Here is an 11,641-nt window from a genome sequence, read left to right as displayed (position 1 = left end):
TGCTGATATGGTGGCTGAATAGCATTCTAATTATTCCCTCAGCTGAAATTTGGATGATTTCTGTTGTTAATATGATAGGTCGCTAGCATAGGCTGTTGTTGTCGCTGATAATTATTCACATACTGAACAGATTCGTTTACAAGAGAACACTGATCTGTAGCATGAGAACCTGCACAAAGCTCACAAACCATAGCTATTTGATTAACTCCATACATAGCCAGAGAATCAACCTTCATTGATAGCGCTTGGAGCTGGGCTGCAATAGCGGTGGCTGCATCAACTTCCAGAATACCTGCTACCTTGCCTGACGTCATCCTCTGAGTTGGGTTTTGATGCTCATTTGCAGCCATCGTCTCGATAAGATTATACGCCTCATATAGCTTTTAGCCCATAAGGCGCCTCCAGCTGCTGCATCGAGCATGGGCCGAGATTGGGCCGCCAAACCATTATAGAAACCAGTGATCACCATCCAATCCGGCATTCCATGATGTGGACATTTTCTCAACATTTCCTTGTAGCGTTCCCAAGCCTCGCACATAGATTCTGTAGGTTGCTGCGCAAACTGAGTAAGAGCACTCCTCATAGCAGCAGTCTTTGTCATCGGATAAAACTTCACCAGAAACTTTTGCGCAAGATCTTGCCACGTAGTGATGGACCCAGCTGGTTCAGAATGTAACCAGTCTTTAGCCTTGTCCCTTAGTGAGAATGGGAAAAGCCTCAACTTGATAGCCTCATCAGTCACGCCATTATACTTAAAAGTGCTACAGATCTCGACAAAATTCTTTATGTGCATGTTGGGGTCTTCAGTTGCCGCTCCTCCAAAAGAAACAGAATTCTGCACCATCTGAATAGTGCCCAGCTTGATTTCAAAGGTGTTAGCTTGAATAGCCGGATGAAGGATGCTTGACTGAATGTCATCAATTTTAGGCCGAGAAAAATCCATAAGAGCTGGATCAGCTTGAACAATACGATCTCCCATGTTTACTGGTTCTTTCTGCTCAGTTCCTGAATCCGAATCCTCAAAATCTAACTTCTCTGGAATATCAAGAACTTCGTCTGTCTCCTCAGCTGTATCTAAAGTCCTCTTGCGAGCACGAGAACACGTTTGCATAAACGCTTGCTAAAGTACCTGAAACACAACCAGAAAAAAATAAGTAACTACTACGTCCTAATCACTGAGTCCTAATGACCAATGATGGTAAGTACATAAACTAAACAAATACGCCGAGTCCCCGGTAGCGGCGCCAAAAACTTGTTAGGGCGAAAACACGCGCTAATATTCACGCAATTATACGCATTCGCAAGTAATATAGAATATTTTCTAGTTCGTTCCCTCAGAGACTAAGACTAAATTATTGTCTAATTAAACTCACTCACCAATGTATGATTACTTCTCAATGTTAAGATAATAACACTTAAAATTGTTGATTAAATATTAACTATAATTAACTACTTAATTAACCACTTAACTAACACTTCAATTTATCAATAATAAAACACTCATGAGATCACAACTTCATTATTACTTCCTTCTATAGCCATTGTTATTACCTTTAGCATGTGACAGTGATGATATTAATCGAATAACACGAAACTGATAAAAGCCAACTTTCATTGTACTAATACCATTCTACCAAGCATCCACAATTAAGATAGAAGTCGAATAGTCATCAATTATGTTGAGTTCCTATATGTCTACAGAAATTGACAACACAACGATTTAAGCACAAGTTATTCCTTTTTGATTACATAGGGCAAATAAAACTGTTAGAGTTACCCACTAATCATGCACAACGTACATGAACCTATGCTAGCATGGCAAGTTCTAAATCTCAAGATCCACCGTCGCTTCACAAAAGATTAACACCCTATCTTATATGTTCGCGACGCACATAAGACGAATACGCACAACCAATACTAGATATCAAGCAATCATCACACACTAAAGTATTAAACAATTAACTAAATAATTCCATAATAAATCCGTTGCAACCCCATGATCACGATTAGCCCATAATAGAACTTATCGCCATCATGGGTTCATATGAAATCATGATAAACAAACACAAGAAAATAATAACTAAACTAATTATATTAAAACAGAGTACGTCACAAGAGTAAATAAGTCAAAGCAAGAAAACTAGCATCCAACGTTACAACGAAACAAGAATCACAAGAAAATATGCTTCCTCTTCGTTGCGGTGTGCTAAATCGGTCTTCTTCCTTATCTCCTTCGCTTCTTGCGTAAAACACAATCTTCTTCTTCTTTTTCTCCCTGTGAAAACGTCTCAAATCTACTTATATAATAGTCCCATAAAACTCAGATTACATAGAAGTTGGAAGCCAAACAGAAGTAGAAGTTTAAAATAATTCAGCAAAATTCCCGACCCTGCGCGGCCGCTCAGCATAGCTGCGCGGGCGCGCAGGCCTCCACTGGAAAAAATCCAAGTTTGCTCCATTTCTTCACCGTAATCTGCCCGTTCCTTTCCTCTCGCAATGGTGAACACATGCCAAGGCTTATTCTTGATGATTCCTCCCCCGAAATGCAACTAATACCCTGAAATGCATAAACACTAGAAAAACGCATCAAATACACAAAATACTTGATTTTAAGACACCAATTTAAGCCATTTTAAGACGTTCTAAGTGGTATAAAATGCCACTTATCAATATGACTCCGTTTATTTTATTAATGAATATTACTTTGAATATTCATTTGAGGACTTATGACTCCGATTATTTACTAAGTAATATTCTTTATTTTATTAAAGAATAATGTTTCGATAATCACACTTATTTTTGATTAATCAAATAAAGATAGTACTTTCGTATAAGTATATCTTTGGTTATTTAGTACCCATTTCAAGTATGAGTTTTAACAGTTCTACTTCGATTATTTTTATAGAGATTATCCTTTTTGGGAATATTATTTAAATAATAATATTCAGATATTTTCTAATATATTGGGACTGATTTATTTTAATAAATCAGCAGTACTCCAAACATTCTTAAAAATGTTTTCGAGTCTTCAAATTGATTTTTAAAGGTTAGAGCGGATCCCAAAACTCGTTTTCAAATTTAAGATCTTCCTTTTTGAAGGTGACTTGAATACTCGCTCAAAAATCTAAAGAATCCGCCTCTGTGGTGTATTTTATATTCGCAACGAGGTTGTTGTTTTGATAAATGAATTGATTACTTACCCAACGTTCGGGAAGTAAGTCCATCTATTTGAGTCGGCATAAGCAACATGGGCTCAGTGGGCGTCCATGAAAGTGTAAGTGGCATAGTGGGAGTCCATCAAATGCGTAAGTGGCTGAGTGGCAGTCTAGCATAAGGTCCTATTGTGACCAGGGTGATGACCAGTGGGGAATTCGTCCATCTACTAGTAGAAAAGGTTACTTACTGGTATCTTTTCCTGATCAGCAAGATATCAGGTTTATGCCAAGGTTTTCTCCTTTCCAAATTCATTGGATATTGCAACTCTGTTTATAATTTTCATAACAGAGGTTTTCAAGGAGTGTATGAAATGTATATATATATAGGTGTATATATATATATCGGGACTTAATGAAGTATCTCGTAACTTCATTATTTATAATGATATTTCAAGGATTGAATCTATTCAAGTCTTATCTTGTAGTCTCATCTATGTGATGAACTTTTGAAACTGATTATAACTTGAACGGTGGTAGTTCAAGTAGTATTTGGGAAAGATATAAGTATATTGGGGTATCTTGTAACTTCATCTTTTCAACTTATATCTGGTTATTGATTATCTTATGCATGACAAAGATTTTCAGAAAAACGTTGAGACAAGGTTAGATATATGAGATCACCTTGCAACGATATTTTTATACAGTTATAAACTGGAACTCTGTGTATATTATACATGTCAGAGGATTTCAATGATTGTGAAAAGTATATATGTATATATATACAGAATATTTTGCGACTTGGTCGCGTTAAGATATCAACTTGGTTCATTTCTTTTTTACCAAGACTTTCATGAGTACTATGAGAATGCTCATATATTGTTAATTAGTATACATATTATTTCAGTGGGCTTGTTGCTCACCCTTGCTTTCTTCTCTCATCACACAACATCAGATAGACAAGATGAACAGGACCAAGCTCCCAATTCGCGAGCGGATAGGAGATGTTCCGCAGCTTCCTATAGGCGTTGATGTCGCTGTAACTGAGGTAGGAACTACCAATAGGCTAGGCTTTCAACTTTTGATGTACCAAACTTATGTATCTTTATGAATTGTACTAATGGCAAAGAATATGTAAATTATACAAAAACCCTTTTTATGGTGAAATTTATAATTGTGGAATAAAATGACTTGTGTTATTTTTGGTATTCATCTCTGAGACTATAACTTGTGGTGTGTGTGTGTATATTGGGGGGTCACAGTACGCAGTAGTTGATTGACTGTTAAGATTAAGTATTGATAAGGGAAATGGAACTCATGACAACCCGAATCCCCGACCCCGGATTTGGGGGTGTTACAATACTCTTCCCACTCAACGGCTCTTTTTGGAAGTAAAACAGACATGTGACACCTGACAGCATGTAAACAGTCAAAACATTATTAGTGGGCACGGTAAACGTGTAGTAATTATTGCTCACATACGGTTACCAAAACAAACACACAACCCATTAACCAAATGATTATCACTGTTTTTATCTCACTTAATTATTTTCTGATAAATATAACCGTTATAGTAAAAACTACAAATAAGTCAAGTAAATAAATAATGCCACGTAAGCATCAGGATTTGCATCAGCACTCGACTATTATCAGAATTTAATGGTCATCAGAACATGGCTCATGTACTCAAAAAAATGAATGACTATTTATGTGTTTCTTCACACAAATACTGACTGGTTTCTTCAGAGTTTAATCATCAGAACTTTCATCAAAACTTGTCTTCGGAATTTATGCAAATAATACTTAACTGTTTGTCAGAAACAACTTAATCACCACAGTAATTTTCATCATTCATATGGAGTGATAGTATGTGTATGTGTAAATGATCAGATAAAGATTAAAGTCTCATAAACTTCAGTATATCTTAGAAATAAGGCATAACTAAGAAAAGTACTTAAAATCTGTCTTGAATTGTGAAGTCTACTATAGAATAAAGTTATGCAAGAATCCACCTCATTGTTTGTGCTCATTTTATGCATCTTTTGAAATTCTTTAGACAGTGGCTTCTCAGTGTAAATAAGTTACAACTGCCATCATAATTTATGATGTTATCAGAGTATTTCTCCAGTAATCAGAGAATGTGAAAAGTCACCAAGAAAAATTAGTTTTCTTTTCTAATGCATATTACTTAATACCAGCAATGCACTTGGATCTTCCCTTTCACATATTTACTCTAGATCTCAAAAAAGTACCTGATTTCAATTTTTTTTCTTTTGTTTTCTTCAGATAAGTGAGGCTTATCAAGCATGTAGTTCATCCTTAAGATTTACTGACATCAGAATTTGATAGATAAGAAGAAATAATATAGTTTGTGACTTAGTAATAAGATACACAAAGTAAATTTGACTCAGATCAAAATCAGAATTTGCTTGTGTTATTGATTTCCATATAAATAACTAATTCAAACATGGGATTCCTAGTTTGGTAAATACTACTAAGTCAGCATCTAACAAGATAATCCTCATTGGATTGAATAGTCACAGAACATTCAAAACACTTTCAGAGTTTATAGAATCACATCAAATAATAAGCAGTGTTTAATATGTTACAATTTAAGCACAGATTACATTGAGATAAGAAAATCTGTAAACACTGATAATAAATTCTGATGTATGAGAACAGAAACTAAACAAATTTTGAGAAAGAACCTATAACCATTCCAAGTTCATTTACCAGTCTTGTAAAAGTAGCTTCACATAGTGGTTTTATGAAGATATCTGCTAGTTGTTGATCTGTTGGAACAAAATGCAATTCCGCTGTACCTTCTATCACATGTTCCCCTATGAAATGGTACCTAATGCCGATGTGCTTTGTCATTGAGTGTTCAACTGGATTTCCTGTCATAGAAATAGCACTTTGATTATCACAGTAAATAGGTATTTTAGAAAATTATAACCCATAGTCCAGTAAATAATTCTTCATCCAAAGAATATGTGCACAACAGCTTCCTGCAGCAATATATTTTGCTTCTGCAGTTGATGTGGAAATTGATTTATGTTTCTTGCTAAACCAAGAAACCAATCTGCCTCCAAGAAATTGGCAGCTTTCACTAGTGCTTTTCCTGTCTATTTTGCATCCTGCAAAATCTGCATCTGAGTAACCTATTAGCTTATAATCTGATTCCCTAGGATACCATAATCCTAGATCAGTTGTACCCTTGAGGTACTTGAAAAATCTTTTCATAGCTATTAGATAAGGTACTCTTGGATCAGCCTAAAATCTTGAACAAAGACATGTAGCATACATGATATCAGGTCTACTTGCAGTCAAATCGAGTAAAGAGCCAATCATACCTCTGTAGTTAGTAATATATACTGATGCTCCAGTATCTTTATCTAACTTGGTGGGAGTGGCCATGGGAGTTGATGTAGCAGAACTGTCTTGCATTCCAAACTTTTTGAGTAAATTTTTGGTGTACTTGGATTGATTTATGAAAGTACCTTCTTCAGTTTTCTTGACTTGAAGTCCCAGAAAATAGCTAAGTTCTCCCATCATACTCATTCGATATCTTGACTGCATTAATTTGGAAAATCTTTCACAAAGTTTTGTATTTGTAGAGCCAAAGATGATATTATCAACATATATCTGTACCAAAAGTAAGTCATTTCCATGGTAGAGGTAGAATAAAGTCTTGTCAATTGTGCCTCTGTGAAATCCACTTTCCAGAAGGAATTGAGTCAGAGTCTCATACCATGCTCTAGGAGCTTGCTTAAGGCCATAAAGTGCTTTGTCAAGCTTGTAGACATGATTTAGAAATTTTGGATCTACAAAGCCTGGAGGTTGTTCAACATATACCTCTTCCTCTAATTCTCCATTGAGAAAAGCACTTTTCACATCTATTTGGAAAACTTTGAACTTCTTGTGAGCAACATAAGCCAAAAAGATTCTTATGGCTTCCAATCTAGCAACTGGAGCAAATGTATCATCATAGTCAATACCCTCATGTTGAGAGTAACCTTTAGCAACAGCCTTGCTTTGTTTTTTGTAATTATGCCATCACTGTCAATTTTGTTTCTGAACACCCATTTTGTGCCAATAATGGATCTGTTCTTTGGTCTTGGTACTAGGGTCCAGACTTTATTTCTTTTAAATTTATTTAACTCTTCCTACATTGCTTGCACCCAATCAGCATCTTGAAGAGCTTCTTCCACTTTCTTTAGTTCAGTCTGAGATAGAAAGGAATGATAGAGCCATTCATTTATTATTGTTGTTCTAGTTCTAACACCTGCTTTAGGATCTCCAATTATTAAGTCAGGTGTGTGTGATTTAGTCCACTTCCTTGCAGGTGGAATTTGATCTCTAGAACTGGATCCTCCCCCATGATCCATGTTATCTCCTTTAGCATTTTCTGATGCCCCCCTGAAGTTATGCTCTCTGAGATTCCAGAATTTGAGTTGGATCCTTCAGGTATTGAAGAATCAGAGTTTCCAAAATTATCAGAATTTGGCTTATCAGAGCTTGAAGAGCCGGTGACTAGTTCTGATGCTTCTTGAGAGTCTTGAGATGTGGTATGTTCATCAGCTTGCTCCCCCTGAATAGGTGCATTTTCCTTTGGAGTAGTTACCACAGTTTCAATGACATCAGAATTTAATCCGTCGGAACTTACAGGATCAGGATTTAGGTCATCAGAATTTACAAAATCAGAATTTATATCTTCATTTTCAAATCTCAGCTGATTATGATCATTGAAATCTTCAAGTCCAGTAATCTTTTTATCATCAAAAGATACATTGATAGATTTCATGACAACCCTTGTTCTTAAATTGTAGACTCTGAAGGCTTTTGTGGAAAGTGGATATCTAATAAAAATTCCTTCATCAACTTTTAGATCAAATTTTGACAGCTTTTCAGGATGAGTCTTAAGAACAAAACACTTGCATCCAAATACATGAAAGTATTTCATATTTGGCTTCTTTTTCTTCACCATCTCATATGGTGTTTATCCATGCTTGTTATGAGTGTAGTATTCTGTGTAAAACAAGCAGTCTGCACAGCTTTAGCCCAAAAATAGGTTGATAGCTTTGCTTCATCAAGCATAGTTTATGCAACTTCAATAAGAGTCCTATTCTTTCTTTCTACAACTCCATTCTGTTGTGGAGTTCCAGGTGCAGAAAATTCCTGCTTTATTCCATGCTCTTTGTAGAACTCTTCCATGATTGAATTCTTAAACTCAGTGCCATGATCACTTCTTATTATTTTAACAGAATCTTTGACTAACTTATCCAGCTGTCTGATATGATCAATTAGAGTAGATGCAGTTTCATTCTTCTTGTGCAAGAAATACACCCAAGTGTATCTTGTGAACTCATCCACTATAACCATAACATATTTCTTCTTTGCAATGGACATGACATTGACTGGACCAAATAGATCAACATGCAGTAAGTGATAAGGCTCAAGAACTGAGGATTCAGTTTTGCTCTTGAATGAAGATTTTCTTTGTTTTGCCTTTTGACATGAGTCACAAAGACCATTAGGAGCAAATACTGATTTTGGAATTCCTCTCACAAGATCTTTCTTTACTAGCTCATTTTTGTTGTTGAAATTTAAATGAGAGAGTCTCTTGTGCCACTTCCAGCTTTCTTCAATTGATGCTCTGCTTAACAGACAGATTGCAGAACCGTCATAATTTGTTGAAAGTCTGGCTTCATATATGTTACCATGTCTGTAACCTTTCAGAACCACTTTTCCTATAGAATTACTTACAACTTCACTATGTTCTTCATAGAAATCCACATGATAACCTCTGTCACAGATTTGACTCACACTTAGCAGATTGTGTTTAAGTCCTGAGATAAGAGCTACTGATTCAATTATGACATTCCCAAGATTGATATTGCCATATCCCAGAGTTTTTCCCATGCTGCCATTTCCATAAAAAAACTCCTGGGCCAACTTTCTCCTCAAAGTCTGATACCAGGGCTTTATTTCCAGTCATATGTCCTGAACATCCACTGTCCAAAACCAGGATGTTTTTCCTGTTGCCCTGCAATCACAAAGACCACTATTGGTTAGTTTTAAGGACCCAGACTTGCTTGGATCCTTTGGTAGCATTTGCAGCGGATTTAGTTTCAGAGTTTATGCTAACATGCATTTTATCAGACTTTATATCAGACTTTGCAACAGAATTTACACTAGAAGGAATTACACTAACTTTCTTTAAAGATGGTTTTATTTGATAATAATCATAGTACAAACTATGATATTCCTTACAAGTATAAATAGAATGCCATAAACTACCACAATGAAAACAAGGATTTTATGGTTTAAACCTAACAGACTGACTCTTAACTCTTGATCTAGGAGGTAAGGAGTTTATATGTTTATTTTTCCTAGAAAAAGAAGCAAGATGGTTAGAGTTTCCACAATTATAGCATTTCTTTCTAGGAGGATTAGGAAGAGGCATATAATTATTGCTTTTATTCATACCTTCCTTTCCATTCCTATTTTTCCTAGCTTCCTCGACTTTGTTCACATTTCTAATCTCTTTCAGCTTATGCTTAAGCTGCTTCTTTGTCATTAAGCCAACATTTACCACAGTTGGTTTATCTTGTCTTAGTTCATCAGATGTTAATTTGTCCTTAACTTCCTTTTCATATTTTGACTTGTCAGAATTTGACACAAACTTGATAGGATTAACTTTAGGCTTTTCAGCTTTCTTGGTAAAGTTTAGTTTAGATGACACAGTTTCCTTTTCTTCTTTATCATCTATATAATCTAGTCCTTCTTTCCAATTTCCATTTTCTAAGATTTTCTGAGTTGTTCTTCCAGAGTTAGTCCAAGTTTTGATTATCTCCTTTTCCTTTTCCAGTTCATATTTAAGAGATTTATTTAATTTTAGCAGTTGATCTTTAACATAAAAAGCCTCATCTCTTTCTTTCTGAGTTTGATGGAATATAACTAACTCTTTTTCCAAGTAGTCATTTCTGTTTTTAAGAGCAAGACTTTCAGATTTTAATCTTTCATTTTCTAAAGTCTGATCTCTAAAACTAATGAACATGGTTTTCAGATATAATCTTAGCTCAGAAATATCATCAGTATGAAAAGCAAGAGTTGAATGAGGTACCTTCAATTCAGCAGTTTCATAACTGCTATCAGCATTTGCCATCAAAGCATAGTTCACCTCTTCTTCAAAATCTGAAGTGTCTACCCAGTTTTTCTTCTTTGTGATAAGTGTATGGCCTTTATCGCCTTTTCCTTTCTTGCAGTCAAGAGAGATGTGGCCTCTTTCACCACAATTGTAGCATTTGACATTTGAGTTGTCTACTCTGTCAGACTTTCCTCCTTTGCTGTCAGTCTTTTTGAACCCTTTCTTTTCAGAACTTCCACCTTTCTTCGAAAAATTCTTACCCTTTCTGAATTTCTTGTAGGCTATCTTTGTGATACCCTTCACCATAAGAGCACACAGTTGCATCATCTCTGCATTAACATCCACTTCAGATAAATTTTCAAATTCTAAATCATCATCATTAGAATATGATGACTCTGAATCAAACTGTATGATGAGAGCCTTTCCTTTGCCCCTCTTTGAGACAACCACTTTTGGAGATTCCTCATCAGCTTTAAGTGCAACTGTCTTTGACTTTCTTCCTTGCCTTTTTCTCCTTTGATCCATCTCAAGTTCATGAGTCTTGAGCATACCATAAATTTCATCAACATTAGTTTTAGTAAGGTCATAGTTATCTCTTATGGTAGTAGACTTCAAATCCCAATTTTCAGGAAGAGTTAAAAGGAATTTTAGATTTGAATCTTCAAGATCATATTCCTTGTCCAGCAGTGACTGATCATTCAAGAGTTTGGCAAAACTGTCATATAAATCATTTAATGACTCATCAACTTTTGAGTCAAAGTGCTTATACTCTTGTGTGAGTATAGTCTTCCTGTTCTTTTTTATGGCTTCAGTTCCCTGGCATCTTGTCTCCAAAGCATCCCATATTTCCTTTGCAGTCTTGCATCCAATTATCCCGTTTGACATGACATTGTCAATTGCACTATGAAGCAGATGCCTTATCCTTGCATCCTTGGCAATAGATGAGATGTCTTCAGGTGTGTAATGACCTTTCTCCTTTGGTATCATCTTTTCTGGTTGATCAGCAACTGCAACAGAGAGCTTGGTAGTCTTATATTGTCCATCATTAATTCTATCAAGGTATTCTGGATCTGTGGCTTCCAGAAACATAGCCATCTTTACCTTCCATATAGGATACTCAGATGCTCTTAGCATGGGAACCCTTATACTCTCATATCGACTGTCGGTTTGATTGTTTTGAGTATGTTGTGTTTTGGTGGGCTTAGGTGGACTTTGTGTTTCGTCAGACATGATTGTAAACTGGATCTCATTGTTTGTATATCAACAGAGACGCTCTGATACCACTTGATAGGTCATACAACACTATAGAAGGGGGTTGAATATAGTGTTTATACAATCA

At 35.7% G+C, this 11,641-nt stretch overlaps 1 non-coding gene across 1 annotated transcript; it reads left to right on the top strand.

The window, feature by feature from the left end:
- The first annotated feature begins 479 nt into the window (after positions 1-479).
- Positions 480-586, top strand: LOC141715686 (small nucleolar RNA R71). The gene has a single exon (XR_012572438.1). It is a non-coding gene; the product is annotated as a small nucleolar RNA R71 (small nucleolar RNA).
- Positions 587-11,641: the final 11,055 nt, after the last annotated feature.

Source organism: Apium graveolens, chromosome 3, assembly GCF_009905375.1.
Source record: "Apium graveolens cultivar Ventura chromosome 3, ASM990537v1, whole genome shotgun sequence".
NCBI classification, from domain to species: Eukaryota; Viridiplantae; Streptophyta; class Magnoliopsida; order Apiales; family Apiaceae; genus Apium; species Apium graveolens.
The sequence above is the reverse complement of the archived record's forward strand: the minus strand, read 5'-3'. Positions and strand labels throughout refer to the sequence as shown.